General features: G+C 47.9%; 1 protein-coding gene across 4 annotated transcripts in view; it reads right to left on the minus strand.

Moving 5' to 3' along the window:
• Positions 1 to 22,936, minus strand: part of DCAF8 (DDB1 and CUL4 associated factor 8) — a 78,166-nt gene that overhangs the window by 39,390 nt on the left and 15,840 nt on the right. Inside the window, exons 1-2 of one of the 4 annotated variants that reach the window (XM_074938788.1) lie at positions 13,331 to 13,469; positions 12,259 to 12,329 (exon numbers count right to left, since the gene is read on the minus strand). The exons of 1 other annotated variant lie outside the window; for it this stretch is intronic. The gene's annotated coding sequence lies outside the window, so the exon portion shown is untranslated. Of the gene's footprint in view, positions 1 to 12,258; positions 12,330 to 12,755; positions 12,879 to 13,330; positions 13,470 to 22,936 lie in introns of those variants that run through there. 2 more of the 4 variants (XM_074938790.1, XM_074938789.1) reach the window with 2 other exon arrangements.

Genomic DNA, 22,936 nt, shown 5'->3' on the forward strand with positions numbered 1-22,936 from the left:
AGTTGAAGGCGTTCAAAGCGAGGGCTCTCTAAACTGATTTGTATTTAAGGCAGGCTGGATTCTCTCCAGCTAGAGAGACTTTGTGTCAACCTGTCTAAAATGGGCTATTAGCTATCTGATTCATACACAGTTAAACACAGTTTAACTTGACAATGAGATTACAATGTACTTAGACTAGGAACTCCTTGGGGCAGGGTCTGGGTGTACAGAGCTGAATACACAACTCAGTAATAATAATAATGGAGATTAAACAGTAGCACTCAAAGATCAAGTAGGAGAGCAAACTATAACTTTTGCAGAAGAGGGCCTAGTCTGCAATCCTCGAGAGGGGCAACTAAAGATCTTTTGCCAGTTCTACCAAATCCCTTCACTAGGGTGTTCCTTGGCTGTCCTCCTTGGAAGCAATCCCTATCCTCTTCTGGGCTGACTGACCCCTAGGCACCTGGCATGAACCCTTCCTTCCCTGAGCTGCTGTACTAGATGTGAGCTGCTTAAAGCATGGGGCACTCTGAGGGCTCATGGCAGGGCAGTGCCAGTGGAGGGCACTGGATGTCAGCCTACCTTCCCCCCAGGTCTGACAAAGCCAGGGCTTGCTGCATCTTTTGGCATGGCAAAAAGAGGAGAGGTCTTTTGCTTATGGTGTGAAGGTAAGTTTGGGCTCACGTGGGGAAGGATGGACATCTTGTGCTTAATATGTAGATGTGAACATCTTATAAACAAAGAGTGCAGATCAAAGTCTTCTCAGGTCTACAAGGGACTTTACTCCAAGTTATTCCAGAAAGTAGATCATTAGCAGGGACACACTTTTGGTGGAGCCTGCAGAAAGGAATGGCTTTAATGGATGCCTAAAGACATCATCTGTCAGCATCAGGGGGCTGCTACTCTTCATTTAACATGCTGGCACTTTTGTCTGTTATGGGCAGGTAGCCATCACATTGGAAAGATTTAGTGATGGCAGCTACTTTACTTACTTCTCTGTAGTACACAATTGTGTGGAATAAAGGTTTGCTCTACGGACATTGAGATGGACACAACGGCGCTACATAGGTCACCCCAAATGAGTGTCAGACCCTTAGACACATGCCATCATGTATTCTATTTAAGCCACACATTCTATAGGAAGTTTTTACTAGCACTCATTTTCACATCCCCTCTGTAAAGCTAGAGAGGGATGCCTTTGGACCACGAGTCCAGCTCCAGAGGCATTCGTGGGAGAAGACAGCCACTCTAGTTCTAACAGCCTCTGAAAGAGCTTTTCACTATGCAGTGTAATGTTGTTCAGTCCAGCCTGAAGAGGGCATAAACCAATGCCTTACACCACTGCAAGGAAGGGGAAGTGGCCATTAGTAGACATAACTGTTCGTGAAATACAGGACCAGAGACAGATTCAAGGTTTAGGACTGAATGCTACCCATCGGTGGCTTGAGTCAGTGGGGATGGGCAAACAGACAGGTGAAACGGTTGACGGTGCATGGTCAATATAGTTTACCACATGGTTCTTGTCTCCACATGTGGTATAAGCACTTTTAAGTCCCAATACATGGTATAATCTCCACTGTCACTTCCAGGTGATCAATCAAGTTTTACTCAAAGCTCTGTTAGTTGCACCTGGGCCATGTATAGCCCCTTCCACTCAAGGCCCTGAAAGCAATTTACAAAAAGCAGTCTTCACTCACACCTGAGCTCCCGCATGCCCTCCCATAAAGAGAGGGCATCACTCTCAAGGCCACAACACGCAGACAGCAGAGCTGGGAATAAAATCCAGTCAGGCATCAGGAGGATTTCTATGTTCCAACTACTAGAGAACAATCCCTCCCCTCACATATGCAAGCTGGTGGCTCAGACATATCTGTGCTGAGGCAATGGGCAGAGGATCTGCCATGGGGCTCCCTCTCCCTAGTTTCATGGGGTGCACTGGGCTGATGTAAGACCCCTTTTTGGAATCATACTTCTTTAAGTGGGTCATTAGAGCTGCAAGCTCACAGCACTAGCCCGGCCTGCACTCCCCAAGCCTGCTCTTCCTCAGTTCACAGGACTCATGGTTTCTCCTGGGGTCTCCTACCCCAGCTGCCCCTGGCTGGAGGCACAACCCCCTCTTTATTACCCTATGGAGCCGTTACTCCCACCTTCTCCGATCAACTGTCACATTCCAACCACAGCAGAACCTCTGCACTCTGACGCTCCATCCGGTTCCCAAAGGCCCCAATACTACATGCTCACGCTGTTCTAGCCAATCCGCCCTCAGACTAATCCCACGGAGCAGCGGGAAGGTGCAGCATTCAAGTGCCTTTTCCCAGGAAAGGGAAACAGATTGTTCTGAAGTGTAGCTCTGCAGACACACAGCCAAGGTAACAAGTCCTGACCCTGCTCCAGTGACCATATGGAGAGAAGGATGATAGAGGATGTCAAATATAAAAGGGAAGGGTAACCACCTTTCTGCATACAGTGCTATAAAATCCCTCCTGGCCAGAGGCAAAACCCTTTCACCTGTACAGGGTTAAGAAGCTAAGATAACCTCGCTGGCACCTGACCCAAAATGACCAATGAGGGGACAAGATACTTTCAAATCTGGAGGGGGCAGGGGGGTAACAAAGGATTTGGCTGTCTGTGGGATGCTTTTGCCAGGAACAGATCAGAAATGCAAGCCTTACAACTCCTGCTAGGTTAGTAAGTAATCTAGCTAGAAAATAAACTAGATTTCCTTTTGTTTAATGGCTGGTAAAATAAGCTATGCTGGAGGGAATGTATATTCCCGTGTGTCTTTTTGTAACTTAAGGTTTTGCCTAGAGGGATTCTCTATGTTTTGAATCTGATTAGCCGGTAAGGTAGTTACCATCCTGATTTTACAGAGGTGATTCTTTTACCTTTTCTTTAATTAAAATTCTCTTTTAAGAACCTGATTGATTTTTCATTGTTCTTAAGATCCAAGGGTTTCGGTCTGTGTTCACCTGTACAAATTGGTGAGGATTCTTATCAAGCCTTCCCCAGGAAATGGGGTGTAGGGCTTGGGGGAAGACCTCTCCAAGTGGTCTCTTTCCCTGTTCTTTGTTCAAAACGCTTGGTGGTGGCAGCACAGGGTTCAAGGCCAAGGCAAAATTTGTACCTTGGGGAAGTTTTTAATCTAAGCTGGTAAGAATAAGCTTAGGGGGTCTTTCATGCAGGTCCCCATATCTGTACCCTAGAGTTCAGAGTGGGGAAGGAACCTTGACAGAGGAGGAAAGCTGCTCAGGTCAAAGGTGACTACCAGGATCCCTGGCCTAACAAAGCAGTTAGAGAGAGCACTGTTTCCTACCTCTGACTCCACCAAAGGACAGCTGTAGCCTCTCAGGGGTTCAGGAGGAAAGAGTTTGGGCCTAGATGAGCAGAAGCCAGCAGGGGGAAGAGAGTTGGGATAAATACAATGAGATGGCCCAGAGAGAAGACAGCCAAGGACTAAGGCCAGGTCTACACTACAGACCTATATTGGTATAACTATATCGCTCATAGGTATGGATTTATACCGACCTAACCCCCCATGTAGACAGTACAATGTCAACACGAGAACTTCTACCATCAACATAGCTATCACCTTTCGGAGAGGTGGATTAACTACGCTGACAGGAGAAGCTCTCCTGCCAGCATAGGAGCATCTTCACTTAAGTGCTACAGCAGCATTTTAAGTGTAAACCTGCCCTAATCCGCAGGGGGTTCTCCCGCATTGGGCAAGAAGTTGTAAACTCTCCATATACAAAAGAGGAGCAGCACAGAGTAAAAAGCGGGAGGGAGGTGGGTATTTTAACCCATTTTTCCCCCATTAGTCCTATTTAATAGCCTCTTCCATCCAGAGTGTGTCTACATGAGATTTTTTATTACCACCACCGGGTAGCTAACATTTCTAAAGGCTAGTCTGGATATTCCCCAGCTATCAGCGTTTGTAGTTTGCCCACAGGGATCAGCTTAGGGCAGTGGATCTCAACCTTTTTTCATCTGTGGACCCCTAAAAATTTTCAAATGGAGGTGCAGACCCCTTTGGAAATATTAGTCCACAGACTAGAGGTTGAAAACCACTGTTCTGGAGTAATGACAAGCTTCTTCTGATCCCTTAGACAGAGTCTGTGGACCCCCAAGGATCTGTGGGCCACAGGTTGAGAACCACTGGCTTAGGGTAGACAACCGTGTATCCTGGAACAAACATTTGGAAATGTCCGGACTGGCCTTTACAAAGGTGTTCACTCCCCTGAGTTAACTGGCATCCAGAGAAAACAAGCCTCCAGGGGAGAAAGAAATTACTTCCCTACCTAATGGAACGCAACCACCTCTGGGGTAAAACATGGCAGCTGTTTACCAATCTACAGCAACACTGTAGAACAGCTTGAGGGAAGGAGGCAGTCATATTCACCTGAAACTGCAGGGAGAATACAATTAGCGGCTCTGGTGTTTAAACGCCACACTGGGATTAGAAAAATTTAAGTGATGAAACTGGCCATGAATCTGGGAAAATATCCTGACTGTGGAAAAAAGCATCATGGGATCTTTGTTATCCACCAACTCAGGTCTCACTGGAATGACGGCAACAACTCCTTACACCCAGAATGCTCACTCGGCCGATGGAGTAAACAAATTTATCTGAGCATAAGCTTTTGTGAGCTACAGCTCACTTCATCGGATGCATTCAGTGGAAAATACAGTGGGGAGATTTATATACATAGAGAACATGAAACAATGGGCGTTTCAGATGTTCTTGTCAACTACTGGAAATGGCCCACCTTGATCATCACTGCAAAAAGGTTCCTCCCCTGCCCGCTGGCTCTCCTGCTGGTAATAGCTCACCTTACCTGATCATTCTCGTTACAGTGTGTATGGTAACACCCATTGTTTCACGTTCTCTATGTATATAAATCTCCCCACTGTATTTTCCACTGAATGCATCTGATGAAGTGAGCTGTAGCTCACAAAAGCTTATGCTCAAATAAATTTGTTAGTCTAAGGTGCCACAAGTACTCCTTTTCTTTTTGTGGATACAGACTAACACGGCTGCTACTCTTAAATCTATAGATCTAAGGAACTCTTCAGTCTTTAGAGAGTCGGGGGAACCGAAACATTAGGCTACTCAAAACTTTGTATTCTAAACATCTGAAGGTGGTAATTACACTAGCTTTCAAATGCCCCAGGGCTGATGTCCCCATCGCCCTGTCAGAGACTTGAAGATATCCCTTCACACCAGCGTGCAAAGCCTTCTAGATCCCTGCAACACAGCACGATCCTTCCAGCTGAGTACTGGCTGGACACTAGGAAACCCACCAGTGCAACACTCTAAAATCAGCTCTACAGGCAGGAGTGTAAGCGGGCACCTGGGGCCCAGCATCCCAAACAAGTCTTGCTCTCTATTAGTGGAGCCAGAAGGGAAAGCAACTCCTGTTCTGCTCCCACTCCTCCCTCCCACCCCAACACACACACTTCTAACAGCTTGGGATCCCGCAGATTACATGGCTAGACCAGAAATTAGGTGGGGGAAACTGTCATTAAGGGAAAGCACTCACTTGTTCCCTGACCTGCCAGGGACTAAGCGTACTGTCTCGGTAGATCCGCTATGTATTATTTGCATTCCAGTAGTGCCCAGAGCATCAGATCAGAGTTGGTGTCCTACAAACACATAGAAAGATGCAACTCCTGCCTGAAAGAGCTTACACTCTGGGCCCCTATGTACAGACACCAGGATCCTCAATTAAACCTGAACCACCTACCTTTTAATTACAGACAGACAGACAGACAGACAGACAGACAGACAGACAGACAGACAGACAGACAGACAGACAGACAGACAGACAGACAATCTCCTCTTCCTGTTAAGCTGAAGAGATGCTGTCTCCCCAACAGGCTCCAATACCACATATATTGCCATACACTAGATTCCACTACCAGGCGGCAATGCCAGGGCGCTGCCCAGCACAATACCTAGATTCTATTCAAAGCCAGTAAGCCTCCCAATGCAAGGAAGCCAAGGGTCAAACCACAATGTGCAGGAAGACGTTAATGTACCACACCTTGTTCCCCTAAACACTGCCAGCTTTAGAACAGCCTCTGGCTGGGTGAGCCCCATGCAGATCTCTGATGCTGAAGGAACAGTAATTACACAGGCAGGTAACAATGCACATGATGCTGCAACACATGGGAAACTTTTTTAGACATCCCTCCCACACCAGGCCCTCAGCGAAAGAGCATTCACCCTCCAATACCTGCCATCCAAAGATGCGTACGCACTCTACAAGGGTCACTGAATTTAGCCCCCCAACTGCCCTGTGTGGCACATATTAGCCCCATTGTACACAGGTGGAGAAAGAGGCAAAGAGAGCTGAAGGGACATGGCCCAAAGTCAGTAAGAGACCCAGAGCATGGAATATCTAGCACTTGTGTTTTAGACAAGAGATCATCTTTCCTCCCTTAACCTACTGCTTGTTAAAGATGGGCAGGAGTCTTTCACTTCTGGGATGCCCTCAATTCCAGCCCAGCTCCCAGTAAGTGAACCATTACCACTGGATAGCTTCTAGAAGATCTATATCAAGTGTTGTAAGTTTAGGGGGAATCCATTAAAAACTCAAGGATTCCCCACATCCTGCACTTACACCATGCAGAAGGAATACTGCTATGCTCACCAGAAGAGGGGTTTCCATACTACCAAATGCTAATAAATGGATCGTGGAAAAGAAAATTAGTCTTGTGGTTAAGGCACAAGACTGGGAGTTGAGAACTGGATTTTATTCCTAGCTCTGCTGCAGTCACCTCCTGGCCCTGTGCCTTGAGCGCCCCAGGTGTCAAACAGGGATGATGCCTAGTTCACAGAGTTGAGGCTTAAGCACTTTGAGATCGCCCCATTGAAAGGTGATGGTTGAGATTTTTGAAGTAGTGCGGTGGCATTAGCCACAAGCTCCATTAACTAGAATAGAAGTTGTGGGGCGAAGGCCCCAGTACCACTATGAACAACATCTACCCGATATTTTTAAAATTGAGAAAACAGGATGCAAGGCACGTTGTAAGGTCTTTCCAGAAGAGATTCCTAGCTCCAATCAAATGACATTGTGTGCAAGTTGGCGTGTGTTCTGTTTTATATCAGACATACTTGCACTCTTCTGAAGTCTACAATCTAGTAGTGTCCATCAGTAGGAAGCCAGTTAGCCCCTGCCCCCACCTTGCAAGTGATGACTGTCACTCAATTACACTTCAGTTGTACGCAATACAAAGTCCAACAACAGGATTAAAATACTGCACACCAACCCATTTTAAGAGTGTTGAATTGATATTTATAGCTCCTTAGTTACTGAACAATCCATTATTATAATGGATATGTAGCTATAAACACGCTAATGGACTAGGTTTGCCAGAACACACAGTATTGCAGCCACATTTGGACCAAGCTGCACAGGCACGATGGCTGTGGAGATAGGGCAGCGGTATGAAAAATGTCAGGCATTTCTCTAGTCTACTAAAGACTCCCTACCTTCAGGGTCATCCTGATTTCAGTCTGCTTTACCAGACAACGAAAACCCCATGGGTCTTTGCAGACAGATCACTGTTGTGAACACAACCCTATGTATTGGCATACACTGGATCTCCTGTACACTCTTACCACCTTGTATTTGTTCACTTGAGGCTCCTATATTTAAGCAGGGTTTTCTCCTAAGTACTGGAGTATGGCAACCTAAGACAGTGCTCCTTTAAGTACAAGAGAGGCTGTCAGGTGATTTAGGCCCAAAATGTAACTTGATCAAGATCTTACACAGCCTAATAACCCTTTCATCCCAACATGCCACTCTAGGAGTATGTCAAAAAAGGCAGCACTCGGACTCTCAGTAGATAGCTGCAGCTAGCCCCGCGGGGGCCCCCACCTTCCAAAGGACACATTCTACTATTGAGCACTCAGTTACATTTCAGATGCGTGAAATACATGAAGCCCAATAACATAGTATGAAAACCACAGGTTTAGGGTGAATCCATTAAAAACTCGAGGATTCCCCACATCCTGCACTTACACCATGCAGAAGGAATACTGCTATGCTCACCAGAAGAGGTGTTTCCATGTTACCAAATGCTAATAAATGGATCGTGGAGGAGAAAATTAGTCTTGTGGTTAAGGCACAGGGCTGGAGCCCCAACCCCATGCCAGCTCTCTGCCATAACTCTCCACCATCACTCCTTTCTAGGGTATAGCTCCTAGGCCAGCCAGCAGAGCAGCTAATGGCATTCCAGCCAGACAGCTACTGTTCATTCTCTTTCCCAAGTTCTCCCAGCTACAACTCATACAACACTGTCCCTCAGTATTACAAAAATAATTCAGAAATGAGAGAGGGATGGGGATGTCAACTGATATTTACATGATTTTATTTTAATTTCAGTGAAAATAATTTGACTGGTCTTAAGCCTTGCCTTAGAGTGATGGGGATTTATACTGTCCTAGTGCATGAGAACCTGACAGTGAAACTGACCAGACTTAATACTTCCATGGATGCTGTTTATTTTAGTTTTACTGCCTACCCAGAGGAGAGAGCACATTAGATGCTTAGGAAATCCTTTTAGTTTTGAAAACCGTACTTCCATGGCACCTTCCATCCACAGATGTCAGTGTGTTGCAGAGACGGATGAGTATCATTACGCCCATCTGTAAGACGGGGAACCAGATGCACAGAGAGGGGAAGTGACTTGCCCAACGTCAGAGCAAGTCAGTGGCAGAACTGGGAGTAGAAACAAAGTCCTCCGACTACCAGTTTGGGGCCTCTTCCACTAGACAAATGCCGCCTCCGACACAAAAATAAGCAATTCAGTAAACTCAAGGGGACTTTGTTTCTCAACTACAGAAGACCTCTCTTAGTTGAGCCTTCCCAGTAGAGTCTGATCTCAGTTAAGTAATGAGACTTTATCAAAAAGCCTGAAGAGACTGGAAATCAGTTATTGTGTTGATACACATCAGTAATACACATTACTTAAGCTTGTCAGCTCTTCAAGGCAGGAACCACCTTTTTGATGTGTTTGTCCGCACCTAGCACAACAGGATCCTGATCTACGACTGGGGACCCTAAGTGCTACCACTATGCAAATCTCCTCGTTTCCCCCACCCTTCCCAAACACACATCTTTATTTGGCATTTTCTATATTAACTAGCCAGAGGTTCAATAGAAAGTCATGCCCATGGAAAACCTGGATAAAGGCCACTTACCCTAGTGGCACTAGCTAAATGAGCTCACTGTTAAGCAAAGGTTATGCCAATCCTGTACTGATTAGTCATCAGTCATTGCCATTCACTATCAATATCCTATTTACAACAGGAACATTTTCTAAAGATCTCCAAATGTTAGCAATGCTGGAAGCCTTAAGACACGATTCTGCAGAGAGAACTGCAAGAGCCCAGATGTCCTCTTGCACGGTGCTCTGTGCAGGACCAGGTTCTCCTGTAGACAGGTTGCCAGCATTTTTAACAGCATATCATACAAGCATACTACAAGCAGATCGAATCAAGATGGTGTTAGAAACACCAGCAGTCTGCCTCTTAGGGCCCCAAATGCAGTTAATATCAAGAGAGCAGAACCAGTTGTATCAACAGTGGGCATGTTTTTAGAAAGGCCCTCCCTATACTAGGGAAGCTATGAGGCTAACACAGGTCCTGAAGATCACACAAAACATGCAGATCTCCATTAATTGGGATGCACTTAATTGGGAAAACTGGATGATTTTTTTTTAAACCTGGCAGCGTCCTGAGTAATAAATACACACTTTAATTTCGATTCACCCTCTCTTGGGGGGCACACAAATCAGCTCTTGGCTATCTTTTTCCTTAAAAATCATAGGGGGGGTGAAATATAACCCATTAAATGAAGGTTTTCCTTTTAGAGATAAAGCACCTCATAAAGCCACCACACACCGGACACCTTTAAATTACTGCACAATATGCTAGTTCTGAAGCACAATGGAACAGCCTCGGTCAATGACCAACAACACTTTACATGCCATATCCAAGGCACTCAATTCAACTCAATGAGGTTTTGACACAACCAACGTCTCAAGTGTTGCCAAACTGTAAGAGAGATCCCCCTCCCCCATTTGTCAGAGAGAATCAGAACCCTTCACATTCAGGTTCACCCACACCCTGTTTGGAGAGATCAGGGACTCCACTTGGCAGGAGAAGAGAAGATGTGATTTGCCTGACATCACGCAACTGGGCAGCATGATGGCTAATGAAATTCAGTGTGAAACACAAGGTAGCGTACACTGGAAAGAACAATCCTTGAGTTACTCACACATACTATGGGTTATCTACAAACAAGGCTTGTACCCCTTTAGCTGTACATGTATAGTCAAAGCAGTTCAACCCCTTAGCGAGAGCACAGTTATCACAGTATAAAGCATCCGATGAAGTGAGCTGTAGCTCACGAAAGTTTATGCTCAAATAAATTGGTTAGTCTCTAAGATGCCACAAGTACTCCTTTTCTTTTGGCGAATACAGACTAACACGGCTGTTACTCTGAAACCACAGTATAAAGGTGCTTTATCCCACACCTGGTCTACACTTAAAACTTATACCAGCATAGCTAGGTCGGGGGGGGACCACACACCATAGCGACAGAACAATGGTGACAAAACCCTCAGTGTAGGGAAAGCTATGCCAACAGCCTGTACTCCTGTCAGCCCAGCTAATGGGAGGTGGTGTTCCTATGCCGGCAGAACGCCTCCTTCTGTCATTGTATACTGCATCTACACTAGGGGACTATGTAGCTATAGCCTCAGTATGGCTATTCTCCTTCTCCTAGAGATATATTTGTACCTGTATAAATCACTTTCATACCTGCAAGAGAGCTCGCGTGGATACAGTGATTTCAGTAAAAAAAAAATTTCACCCCTCTAACCAAAATAAAGATCGGTCAAACTGTCAAGTGCAGACTAGGCCTTAATTAATTAGCCACTCAGGAAAGAGACTTGGGCATCATTTTTGGACACTTCAACATGCAATGCTGTCAAAAAAAACCCAAAACCCTAGTGTGTTCTGATGTACAGGCAACAAGACAGCAAATATTATAAAGCCATTGAGAAGTCAATGGGACCCCCTTCACCTGGGTTACTGTGCTCATTTCTGGCCACCTTATTTCAGGAAGTTCTAAGATAGGCGAGAGCGATCAGAGGCATGGAAAGATTTCCATACGAAGGGAGAATGAAAAGACGGGACTCATAAGCCTAGTCTATCTACACTTGTACGCTTTACTAGAAGAACTACGTCACTTAGGGAAGCGATTTTTTATTAGCTAGTCATTCCGGTAGAAGACCTAGCACAAATGCAGTATGTGCACTTATAAAGGTGGCATATACCGGTATGTTACTCCCTGTTCTCATACAAGGAGAGTTATGCTAGTACCAGTACCTTTATTGCTATCACTGTGCCCACTTGGAGGGGGAGGGCAGTTGTACCTCTTTAACTATACCGGTATGGTTACAGCAGTACAGCTCTCTAAAGTTGACAACTCCTCACTTTAAGGAAGATAAATAAGAAGAGACACGACAGAGACACAAAGTAAGAAATAGCACAGAAGGAGATAAGGTAATACTATTTCCCATTTCTAGAGTCATTACAAGAAAGGGATATCCAATTCGGATAAAAGGCAACACGTTTAAAACTTAAAAACAAACAGCACAATTAACACACGGAATTCATTGCCACAAGAAATCACTGAGGACAAAAGCTCAGTAGGATAATAAATAGGATTAAACACTTACATGGATAACATCCAGTTACATTACACAGGATAAGAAAAGGATATATATATATATATATAAGCCCTGCTGCTGCAGAACATAAGCCAAATTACCAGGGTTATGGTATAACGCATTCATTGGAAGCTTCTTCCAGGCTGTCCGTTAAAGGGTTTCTTGCACCTGTCTCTAAAGCATCTATTACAGGTGATGCTGGAAACAGGATACTGAACTAACCTGCCCATTGGCATGAGTCTGTATGGCAATTCCCGTGTTCTTATGAAGAATCAGTAGCAGAAAAAGAAACAGAATCCAGGGGTCCTGATTCCCAGTCTGCTGCTTTAACTCCTAGAGAACACTGTCTCAAGCAAATGAGCAGCAGTTTACTAGCCCAGGCTTATCTAGTCACTCACCTTAGAAAAACAACAAACCCCATATATTTTACTCACCAGTCCAAAAAACAAACAAAACTAGAAGAAGAAAAGAAAGTTGCTGGCCCCAGGCTGGGATACATTAGACTGAACACAAGACAGTTTTAGAGGCACTCACCTTTCCTACTTCTATCCACCACACAGGCCCAGCAGCACCTGGGAAACTGGCTCTGTAGATTTGCTGAGAGACTGAGAAAAATTACAGTTTAAATTCAAGAGGTGCCATTTATAATGGATCTCACCCTCTTGCACCTTATTACTCTGAACTAAAGATAGCTTAGACCAGACTTCTTCCACCCCATTCCTCCCAGTATATGTATGTTTGTTTTAATTAAAGATTAAATGTACCAAGAGTATTTCATGCAAGCCTAGAGTGTGTGTTGGCGAGGGCCTGACAGACACCCTGGGTGAACCCCAGAAGACACCTGCTCCCTGCCCCCCAAATACAGCTCACGAGTCTCCCCATATGCTGGGCACCATTAAAGCTAAACCTGGAGGATCAGGCAGGTTCAGCCTTTCTCAGATAGCGGGGAGGGAGAGAGAGCATGGCCATGACCCTGCAGGGCCAGGAAAGGAGAGCTGGGCAGGTGCAGGCTGGGTCGGGTCGCCAGGCACCTGCACTGGGGATGGAAGATCCAGGAGCAATCCCCTAACCACAGAGGACGAGCCCGAGCAGGGGGTAAGGGAGGCCTCGGTTCTAATGGCCGGGAACCCTGGGCCTGCACAGGAGAGGGGAGAAGTGGGTTCAGGGCAGGAGCAGGACCTGTCCTGGGAGGGGGAGAGGAGCGGGACCGGGCTCTGGCAAAGGGTTAGGGGAGCGGGGCCGCGCTATGGGTTGGGGGAGGGGATGGGGACCGGGCCTGTCCCAGGAGGGGATCGGGGCCTGGCTATGGGTTGGGGGGGAGGGGTGGGGTGGGAGGGGACCGGGCCTGTCCCGGGTGGGGAGCGGGGCCTGGCTATGGGCTGGGGGAGAGGGGCCGGGCCGGGGCCCGGTTGGGGGAGGGGTGGGGTGGGGGGGGACCGGGCCTGTCCCGGGTGGGGAGCGGGGCCTGGCTATGGGCTGGGGGATGGGAGCGGGGCCGGGGCCTGGCTATGGGCTGGGGGAGGGGAGGGGAGCGGGGCCGGGCCTGTCCCGGGGGGCCCAGGAGCGGGGCCCGCTCAGGCCGCGGCTCCGGGGGACGTGGACGGACCCTACTCCCGGCGGCCTCGGGCCCGCTCAGGCCGGGATCCTGCTTCCCCGGGCCGCTCCCCCGCCACCGGCTCCGGGCCCAGCCGCCATCTTACTGCGCCGCCTCCCTCCGCCGGGGACGCTTTGCGGCTCCCGCCCGCGCTTTACGGCAGCGGCGGCTTCGCGACACCCGCTCCCCTCAGTGCCTGGGGATTGTTATTGTAGGGTCGCGGCCGAGGGGGTGGGGCTCGGCGGGGGCCCGTGTGAGGGAAGGGTCTGCCCGTGCCAGATCCGCCGTGATTGTAAAATCCCCTCCCCCATTAGACCCCTGTGCTACTGGCGGGTCCCGTTACCCCCCCGGTATTAAAGACCCCCCCCGTTAGCTGCCCCGTCTCATCACCTCCGCCTGCAGTGTCATTGTAGGGCCGCCCCCTCCTCAGCCCCAGGTTTCCAGTGCAGCCTGCCTCGGGGAGCCCCGCTCTGTGATTGTAGGGTCACTGCAACCCGGGATAGACCAGCCCCCGCCCCGCGGGGCCAGGGCGGGATTGCTCCTCTCCCGGACTTCAGCCTCTTCCCTCGGGAGACCCCCTCAGCTGTGCTCCCTTGGGAGCTCAAGCCACCCAGCACCCTGTCCCCATCCATCCCACGGGTGGTCGGCCACCCCCCTTTCCGCCTTGGACTGAAGCGCTGGGCTAGGCCTGCTGCTTTGTTATGGGGCTGCCCGTAAGCCCTGGGGCTGCCCGCGCTGCTTTGGGACTGGGAAGTGCCTCACGCGGGGGCAGGGCAGTCATTTCTCACGCCACCAGAGTTTCTATTTCTGTATGTTGGTGCTGCGAGCAGGGCCTGCGTTTTCACTGACTCCCTCCACCCCTGGCATGGCCAATGCGGTAAGCAGCAGGGTGGCTGCCCTCCCTGCCGCCTCCCATGCTTTGGCCCCAAACAGCTGCTGATTGGGTCAATCACAGGCCAGGCCTCCCCCAAACAGACTCCCACCAGGAGGCCAGATACACGCCATAGGGCTGCACCCTCTGCACTGGGATCCCAGAAGGGATGGATCAGCCCCTTCGACCTGATCCTTTCCCTTTCTACTCTCTTTTCCCCAGGATGGGATCCCTGACCCTCTAGCGTCGGACTTCCCCACATGACAGCCCCATCTGGAAGGAGCTTGGGGCGGTCTTGGCTGGTGGGCTAGAGGGGAGGCGCCTGTCATGGATCCACAGGTCCAGTGCTCTCATACGGCTCTGGAACAGTTCCTTGGAGAACTCCTTCAGGGCATCAGCCCCCTTAGGGTCACACTCTCTCACTGGAGTAAGCCCCTTGGTTTCACTGCTTCCTGGGAATGAACATCAGAGACTTCAGCACCCCTGCTTCACTGCTGTGAGCTCCCTGCAGCAAGTCCACCTGCACTGGACCCCAGAGGGAGACTTACACACTTAAAGGGAGCAATCCCCCGCCCCTCCCAGTTTCCTTAATATGGTGTGACTCTTATCCAGCATTGTAAAAGCAGAAGGATTTATTAGATGTCTGGAACACAGTGTAGAAAGCCCTTGGTTAGCATAGAGAACAGAAAGTTACAGCATAGTCCATCTGGGTTAGTTCACAACCCAGAGCTCTCCTCTGAACCTTTCTTAGTCTCTGTTCAGAAGCTTCCTGCTTTCAGCAGCCCACACTTAACCACTCCACCTGAACCTCCTCCAAGCCCTTTGTTCTCTAGCTAGTTCACAATCGAGTGGCTTCCTGCAGAGGATGGGCCATCCACGGTCATCAGTTGCTAGGGTACCAAACGTCCAGACAATTGTCTTCCGGGACTCTCCATGGTCCTGGGCCCCAGATAGCTGGGTGTCAGTCACACCTGTATCTCTGCAATGAGTAAACAATCTTTCCCCCCCATCTAGTTAACCATGTAGCTCATCAGGGAAACTAAGGCACACAATACTCATCCACAATATTATGAAAAATTCCCACTCCGCCACAGGGCCACAATCCTGGAGCCAAGAACAAGAGATTCTTGGGGAGGCAGTGTGATCTAGTGGCTATAGCACTGGGCTGGGACTCAGGAAACCTGTGTTCTGTTCCCCACTCTGCCACTGATGCTGCTGGGTAATGCTGGGCACATCACTTCTCCTCTCTGTGACTCAGCTGCCTCCTCTGGAAAATGGGGATCGTGAGACTGACCTCCTCTCTAAAGCACTTTGAGATCTCCTGGTGAAAAGTGCTAGATAAGAGCTAGGTGTTATCACCAAATAATAACGTGTTTTAATTTGATTCAGTCACTTGTTGGGCTGTGGCCTCTGCTGCTTCCATGGCTGTGATCTTCGAGTGGCCGTGCCCAATGGGGCCTATCGCCAACTGTAGTCTCAGGAGTCTTGTGATCAGAGAGATCTCCCCATGGCTTGGACCTCTGCAACACAATGCCTGCTCCCTCTCCCCCAAACGCTAGGACTTCGAAATCGGTATTCCCAACATCTCTCGCCTTTCACTGAGGGGCAGAGAAAGCTCTTTTGCTGCTCTAAGGAAACCTCCTCCTACAAATACACAGGGAAGAACAGGCTCGATGTCCTTCAAGGAAAAGTCAAGCAGGGGAAAAGTCATGTAAATAAGTCATAACATCTTTCCAAGAACACACACTCATTATGTGGTACCCTCTTTCAACCCCTTAACCTGATTTGACAAATATTAACATGCACTGGGCCACATACATTTGCAATCCAGATCTAAGCTTTGGATCTGTTCGGCACTGGTGAGGCCACACCTGGAGAATTGTGTCCAGTTTTGGTCCCCCCACTACAGAAGGGATGTGGACAAATTGGAGAGAGTCCAGTGGAAGGCAATGAACATTATTTGGGGGCTGGGGCACATGACTGACGAGGAGAGGCTGAGGGAACTGGGGTTATTTAGTCTGCAGAAGAGAAGAGTGAGGGGGGATTTGATAGCAGCCTTCAACTACCTGAAGGAGGGTTCCAAAGAGGATGGAGCTCGGCTGTTCTGAGTGGTGGCAGATGACAGAACAAGGAGCAATGGTCTCAAGTTGCAGTGGGGGAGGTCTAGGTTGGATATTCAAAAACACTATTTCACTAGGAGGGTGGTGAAGCACTGGAATGGGTTACCTAGGGAGGTGGTGGAATCTCCATCCTTAGAGGTTTTTAAGTCCCAGCTTGACAAAGCCTTGGTGTTGGTGTTGGTCCTGCTTTGAGCCGGGGATTGGACAAGATGACTCCTGAGGTCTCGTCCAACCCTAATATTCTATGATTCTATGGTCTTCCACTTTGCTGCTGGTCCACGTACTGCGACACTTGCAAGGTGCATGGGCACTCTTTTCCTTTTTAAAAAGGGCATGACACCAGTAACCCTGGGGGCTGGCACAAGAGGGTTTGACTTTTAAATCCCTGCAAGTCCTGCAACAACTTTGATTTTAGGGACAGCGATAAAACAGCAGTGAAGACATTAGGCTAGATCCTCAGCTGGTCAAAAACTAGCCCTGCTCTGCTCAGTTCAATAGAGTTACAATTGCTAAGCATATGACCCTTTGTCGGGAGGCTGGGCAAATAGACTCTTTCAATCACTGAAAGACTTCACAGGCACAACCCAGCAGCAGGGCAGGTTTTAGTCGAACGCACGCAGAGTTTGCTTTTCACTTCCGGTTGTGATTGTTAAATGTACTAGGAAATAAAGCTGTTTCCAAGGAGGATTTTTAACAAATAACAAATGATGAGCCATGAGACTAGCTGTGCCCTGTGGATATGGGCCATTTCACCCATTCAGCGGGGAAGTGCCGAGAGTCCTGCCTGCTTTGCCTGTGACACTGGCGAGTGGTCAACTACAAACAGCGCAAGAGAAGTGTATAGATTTCAGGGCAGATTGGCCTAGCATGCGCATGGGTCAAGAGCAGCACAGATGGCTCACTTTTGGCTCTGCTGTGCCTTACCCTTGTAGTGCAGCAGCATCCCTCACTGCCTGTTCTTTCACCTCTTCACTGTCAGTGCAGGGGAGGGGTTAGACAATGCTTCTCCACTGCGTGCTAGGAAACAGTCACCCTCTTGTTATTCCAGGTTTATGCTCTCAAGAACACTCCAGTGGTGAAGGTGTGACCATCTAATTCCTGCCTCTCGTCCCAAAGAGTAAAATCACCTTGTATATGGAGGATGTGTCGTGCATGAAAAGAACTCACAGGGAATCCCAACAGTATAAGGCATTGCTCATTTAGTTAGAGTCATTGGCGTCCTGTTCCAGTGTCATAGAATCATAGAATATCAGGGTTGGAAGGGTCCTCAGCAGGTCATCTAGTCCAACCCCCTGCTCAAAGCAGGACCGATCCCCAATTAAATCATCCCAGCCAGGGCTTTGTCAAGCCTGACCTTAAAAACTTCTAAGGAAGGAGATTCCACCACCTCCCTAGGTAACGTATTCCAGTGTTTCACCACCCTCCTAGTGAAAAAGTTTTTCCTAATATGCAACCTAAACCCACTGCAACTTGAGACCATTACTCCTTGTTCTGTCATCTGCTACCACTGAGAACAGTCTAGATCCATCCTCTTTGGAACCCCCTTTCAGGTAGTTGAAAGCAGCTATCAAATCCCCCCTCATTCTTCTCTTCCGCAGACTAAACAATCCCAGTTCCCTCAGCCTCTCCTCATATGTCATGTGTTCCAGTACCCTAATCATTTTTGTTGCCCTCTGCTGGACTCTTTCCAATTTTTCCACATCCTTCTGTAGTGTGGGGCCCAAAACTGGACACAGTACTTCAGATAAGGCCTCACCAATGTCGAACAGAGGGGAACGACCACGTCCCTCTGCTGGCAATGCCCCTACTTATACATCCCAAAATACCATTGGCCTTCTTGGCAACAAGGGCACACTGTTGACTCATATCCAGCTTCCCGTCCACTGTAACCCCTAGGTTCTGCAGAACTGCTGCCGAGCCATTCGGTCCCTAGTCTGTAGCGGTGCATGGGATTCTTTGTCCTAAGTGCAGGACTCTGCACTTGTCCTTGTTGAACCTCATCAGATTTCTTTTGGCCCCATCCTCTAATTTGTCTAGGTCCCTCTGTATCCTACCCCTTCCCTCCAGTATATCTACCTCTCCTCCCAGTTTAGTGTCATCCGCAAACTTGCTGAGGGTGCAATCCACACCATCCTCCAGATCATTTCTGAAGATATTGAACAAAACCGGGCCCAGGACCAACCCTTGGAGCACTCTACTTGATACCGGCTGCCAACTAGACATGGAGCCATTGATCACTACCCGTTCAGCCCGACAATCTAGCCAACTCTCTATTCACCTTATCATCCATTCATCCAGCCCATACTTCTTTAACTTGCTGGCAAGAATACTGTGGGAGACCGTGTCAAAAGCTTTGCTAAAGTCAAGGAACAACACGTCCACTGCTTTCCCCTCATCCACAGAGCCAGTTATCTCGTCATAGAAGGCAATTAGATTAGTCAGGCATGACTTGCCCTTGGTGAATCCATGCTGACTGTTCCTGATCACTTTCCTCTCCTCTAAGTGCTTCAGAATTGATTCCTTGAGGACCTGCTCCATGATTTTTCCAGGGACTGAGTGTCAATAGCATGGCCAGACAGAGAGTGGGAAGACTTTCCCAAGTTGCAAGAAGGGAAGCTGGGGAGGTGTGCTTCTGGCTCACAATGGTTTTGAAAGCCCTTTGCCTTCGCACGCTGCACATTTTGGCCAAGCCTCCAGCCGGCGTGAAAGCTCCACTCCCAGGCTGTGGCAGGGCCAGGGTAATGTTCATAAAGGCAGGGAACAATGAAGTGGTGCCTTTAAAGGGAATTCACCTTTATAGATTCCAAGGCCAAAAGGGATCATTGCAATCATCAGACTGACCACCTGTATAACCCTTCAGCTGTTCTGAAAAACCCAACCAGGATGTTCGCACTCACTTAAAGATATTTATGAGATTCTTTAAGCATTTTGCTGATATTTGGCACCACTTGGGAGAATTTCTTTACCCAAAATGATTTCCAGTCATTTGTGAATTAATTCCCTCCCTCCCAGGCAGGATGTGAAGCTTATTAGCTCTACTGTTACTGAGGGAAGAGAGAGTAAGGGGAGTGAGGCACCTGCTGCTCCCATCCACTTCAGCAGCAGCTGTGGGGGCTTGGCCTCTCAGCTGGTGGAACAAATGGAACCTGGCTCTCTCATCCCCTGCTCCCTGCAGTAACCGTGCTGCCTGGCTCGTGCTGCTCACCAAGAGAGGTCAGTGCTGAGGTGCTTTACAGGCTGACTCAAAAAGGTGGCTGGGCCAACAATGGTGGAAAACGCAGCCTCTCTTGCAGCAGAAGAGGCCAGGCAGAGCTGGCGATTCTATCTGATTTCACAACCTTGGCATGGTCCGAACCTGGAGGGGAGAGTATCGAACAGCCCATTTTCAGGCCAATGCATGCCCCAGAGCATCTCTAGGGGGCACTGTGTTGCCAGAGGTAGAATCTTTTGTCCTGACTGCTGGTGGTCATGTCATGGCAGCATGTGTAATTCCGTGGGCAAGTTAATGATCGGAAGGGAAGGGGGGTGTCAGTTGATTCATAAAACTCTACACAATCATAATTTCACAGTGTCACCCTCTGTGGCATGGCCGGGGCACTCACTGCCCACTCTGCCCCTATTCTTAGCTCCAGGACCCCAGGTAGGGGGAAATTTTGATAATGCACTGTCGCTGGAAATGGGTCGAGTTGGGAATCATTCGAAAGCCCTTTCTCCCATGAACACAGTGGTACCAAACATGAGAAACCTAGAACAACTATGCAAATACACATCCAATAAAATGTTTAGAAATCAAGAGTTTTTTAAATTATACCTTAACATGTGCGTCAAACCTGCCACCCTCCCAAAGCTAAATTGCGGCCCTTGCCTGACAACATCGTGTTACCAGTTAATGCTCTGAACATGATATCAGCATAATTTTTGTAAAGGTACAGATTACTATAAGTGGAAGGAGTGCTAAAGTTGATTTGCCATCATCGGCAAAAAGCAACAACGCGGTTCAGTGGTATTGATTACCAGCTTTGTATATGATGTCACAAGAGTTGTAATGAGCGTGATGCTGGCAGGCCATGGGACAACTCATCCAAAGGCCCCATTTCTCAGCCAAACGCTGACAAACACACAGAGCTGGAATTGGTCTGGCTCCCCCGTGGGTTAATATTGTTAAAATAGGTATTAGAGTTATAAAAATATGCTAAGTGATTAGACTTTATTGAAGGCTTGTCAACTGCTGCCTGCATTAATCTCACTTATAACATCCATATCCCCTATTGAAAGATTGGCATGGAAAGCATCTGCAAGTCACCAGAAAGGAAAGAGACAAAATAACTAGTGTGAAATCTGAGTCTCCAGCCGGAGGCTTTATCTCCTGCCCCACACAGAAGGCCCAGTGACACCCAACTGTTGTAGAACATCAGATGACAAAAGACTTTATGGGGTGCAAGGAGGGAAAGCAGTCAGCAAAGAGGAGACATGCAAGTGAGTTCCTCCCAAGAGCTGAATTTGCAACTCAAAGTAGAAAGGGGGAAGAAATAAAAAGCCCCAACAAGGAGGAACTGTATCTTTTATGCTTCTTGGACTCTGAGGGTATGTTGACAGGCACGGCCATAGCTGGCCTAGGTCAGCTGACTCGGGTTTGCAGGGCTAAAAATTGCTGTGGAGACATTCAGGCTCAGGCTGGAGCCCAAGCTCCGGGGCCTCCACCCTTGCAGTGTCCCAGAACTTGGTCTCCAGTCCGAGCCTGAACAGCTGTACAGCAATCTTTCAGCCTGAGAGTCCAAGCCCTGCAAGCCCAAGTCATCTGACCTGTGGGCTTTTGGTCCCTGTGTAGACGTACCCCGAGAGGCAAGGATTACTAAGCATAAGCGAAAGATCTCCAGGGCTTGGCCTGGGTTAGCCCTAAAGGACATATAGAGCTTGCTTTGTCCTAGAAGCTTCTATTACTTTTTGAAATTTAAGATTGGAACTCATTTATGTGTCTATGTTTACCTGCTTTAACCTTGTAAATAACTTTCATTTCATAAGAACGTAAGAACAGCCATACTGGATCAGACCAAATGTCCATCTAGCTCAGTATCCTGTCTTCCGACAGTGAGAAACACCAGGTGCTTCAGAGGGAATGAACAGAACAGGTAATCATCAAGTGATCCATCTCCTGTCGCCCATTCCCAGCTTCTGGCTTTCCTTTTCCTGGTTAATATATCTTTGGATAGTTTATTTAGGATTGGCTACAAACCTTGCCTTTGATGTGAGACCTAAAGTGCAAATGACCTGTCCTTTGGGACTGGATGTAACCTGAATATTGCTGGGATGTTTGGGGTAAGGGACCCTCTATCACAAAAGGTAAGCTTACGTGCGTGGTGAGATAGGTCAGAGTACCCAAGAGGACTGTCTGTGACTCCATGGTTAGGCTGTTATAGGCCATGAGGAGTTTACACTTAATAAATAGTTGGTGAATGCTAAGTATAGCATTCACAGCCAATGTGGGGTTTGTGTCCTGCTTCTTCACAGCCTGCCGTGAGGATGGCACTCACACTCAAATCACTATAGGACAGCTTGAACAGGAGGCACTGGTTAAGATGTCAGCATCCAGCAGAAGTTACTGGAATACATCTGCAAATGGTATGCGCATACCTAATGTACATTATGTAACATGATTCATTACAATCCCAAAGGAATTTATTCCAAAATCCTTGCTTTTACTTTGGTCTTGATCAATGGGGAGACAAAGAGTACTGATTAGTGGCTGAATCTTTGGCAAATACCACTGTGAAGAACCTGGCTAAACACAACGCTCTGTGTCACTTTACATGCACCCATAAACTGAACTTGGCCAGCTTGGAGAGGAAGTACATCAAGCATCAAGAAAAAGTTGAAGACTTTGAGACAAGGCCAGCTGTGGGCAAGACTTGCCTTATATTAGGTCCCACGACGTGTTTTTCGAGAAGAACACCTGCTTCTTCTGCAGTAAGCTGGAAGCCAGAAAGCATCCATTAAGCACAGTGTCAACATGGGAGACAGGTGAGAAACTGTACGAAGCAGTCACTCTTCGCAAAAACGATGCACGGAAAGTAAAGTGGAGTAGGTGCATTGACCTGAAAGACACCCAGGCATATGAGATTGCAGATCGCATCGAGTCCTGTACCAAGAATGTGTGTAATCTCTTGCATCAAAAGGTAAAAAAAATCGGAAACAACTACTGACTTTACTACTGCAAACTGTGCGACTCAGCCGGAGTTCGTAAATTGCCTCACAGAGCCTCTACTGGATGGGAAAGCAGTGGTGACGATGGCTGATGCAGAGGCTCAGTACAAAGAAATGTGCTTTGAACAGGACTGAAGAGGGACAGAGGCTTAGCCAAACAACTCAAAGCATTTATTGAAGATGAACTGTAGGATATGGACGTAGATTTTAGCAATGCTAGATGCAGAGATGAATCACAGCACAAAAGCTGCAAAAGCAGAAGAAAGTGCTGATGTCAACAGTAATATGAAGACTGTTTCCAGCTGCTAAATTTTTACAGAGAAGCATTTTGTCCTACAGTACATGTCCTAATGCACACCTTGCGTGGTCTTTCCAAGCCAGCGGCTACTAACAATGTGACCAGTACCTTATGCCGACAGAGGCCTT

This window comes from Natator depressus, chromosome 24 (assembly GCF_965152275.1).
Source record: "Natator depressus isolate rNatDep1 chromosome 24, rNatDep2.hap1, whole genome shotgun sequence".
In the NCBI taxonomy this organism is placed as follows: Eukaryota; Metazoa; Chordata; order Testudines; family Cheloniidae; genus Natator; species Natator depressus.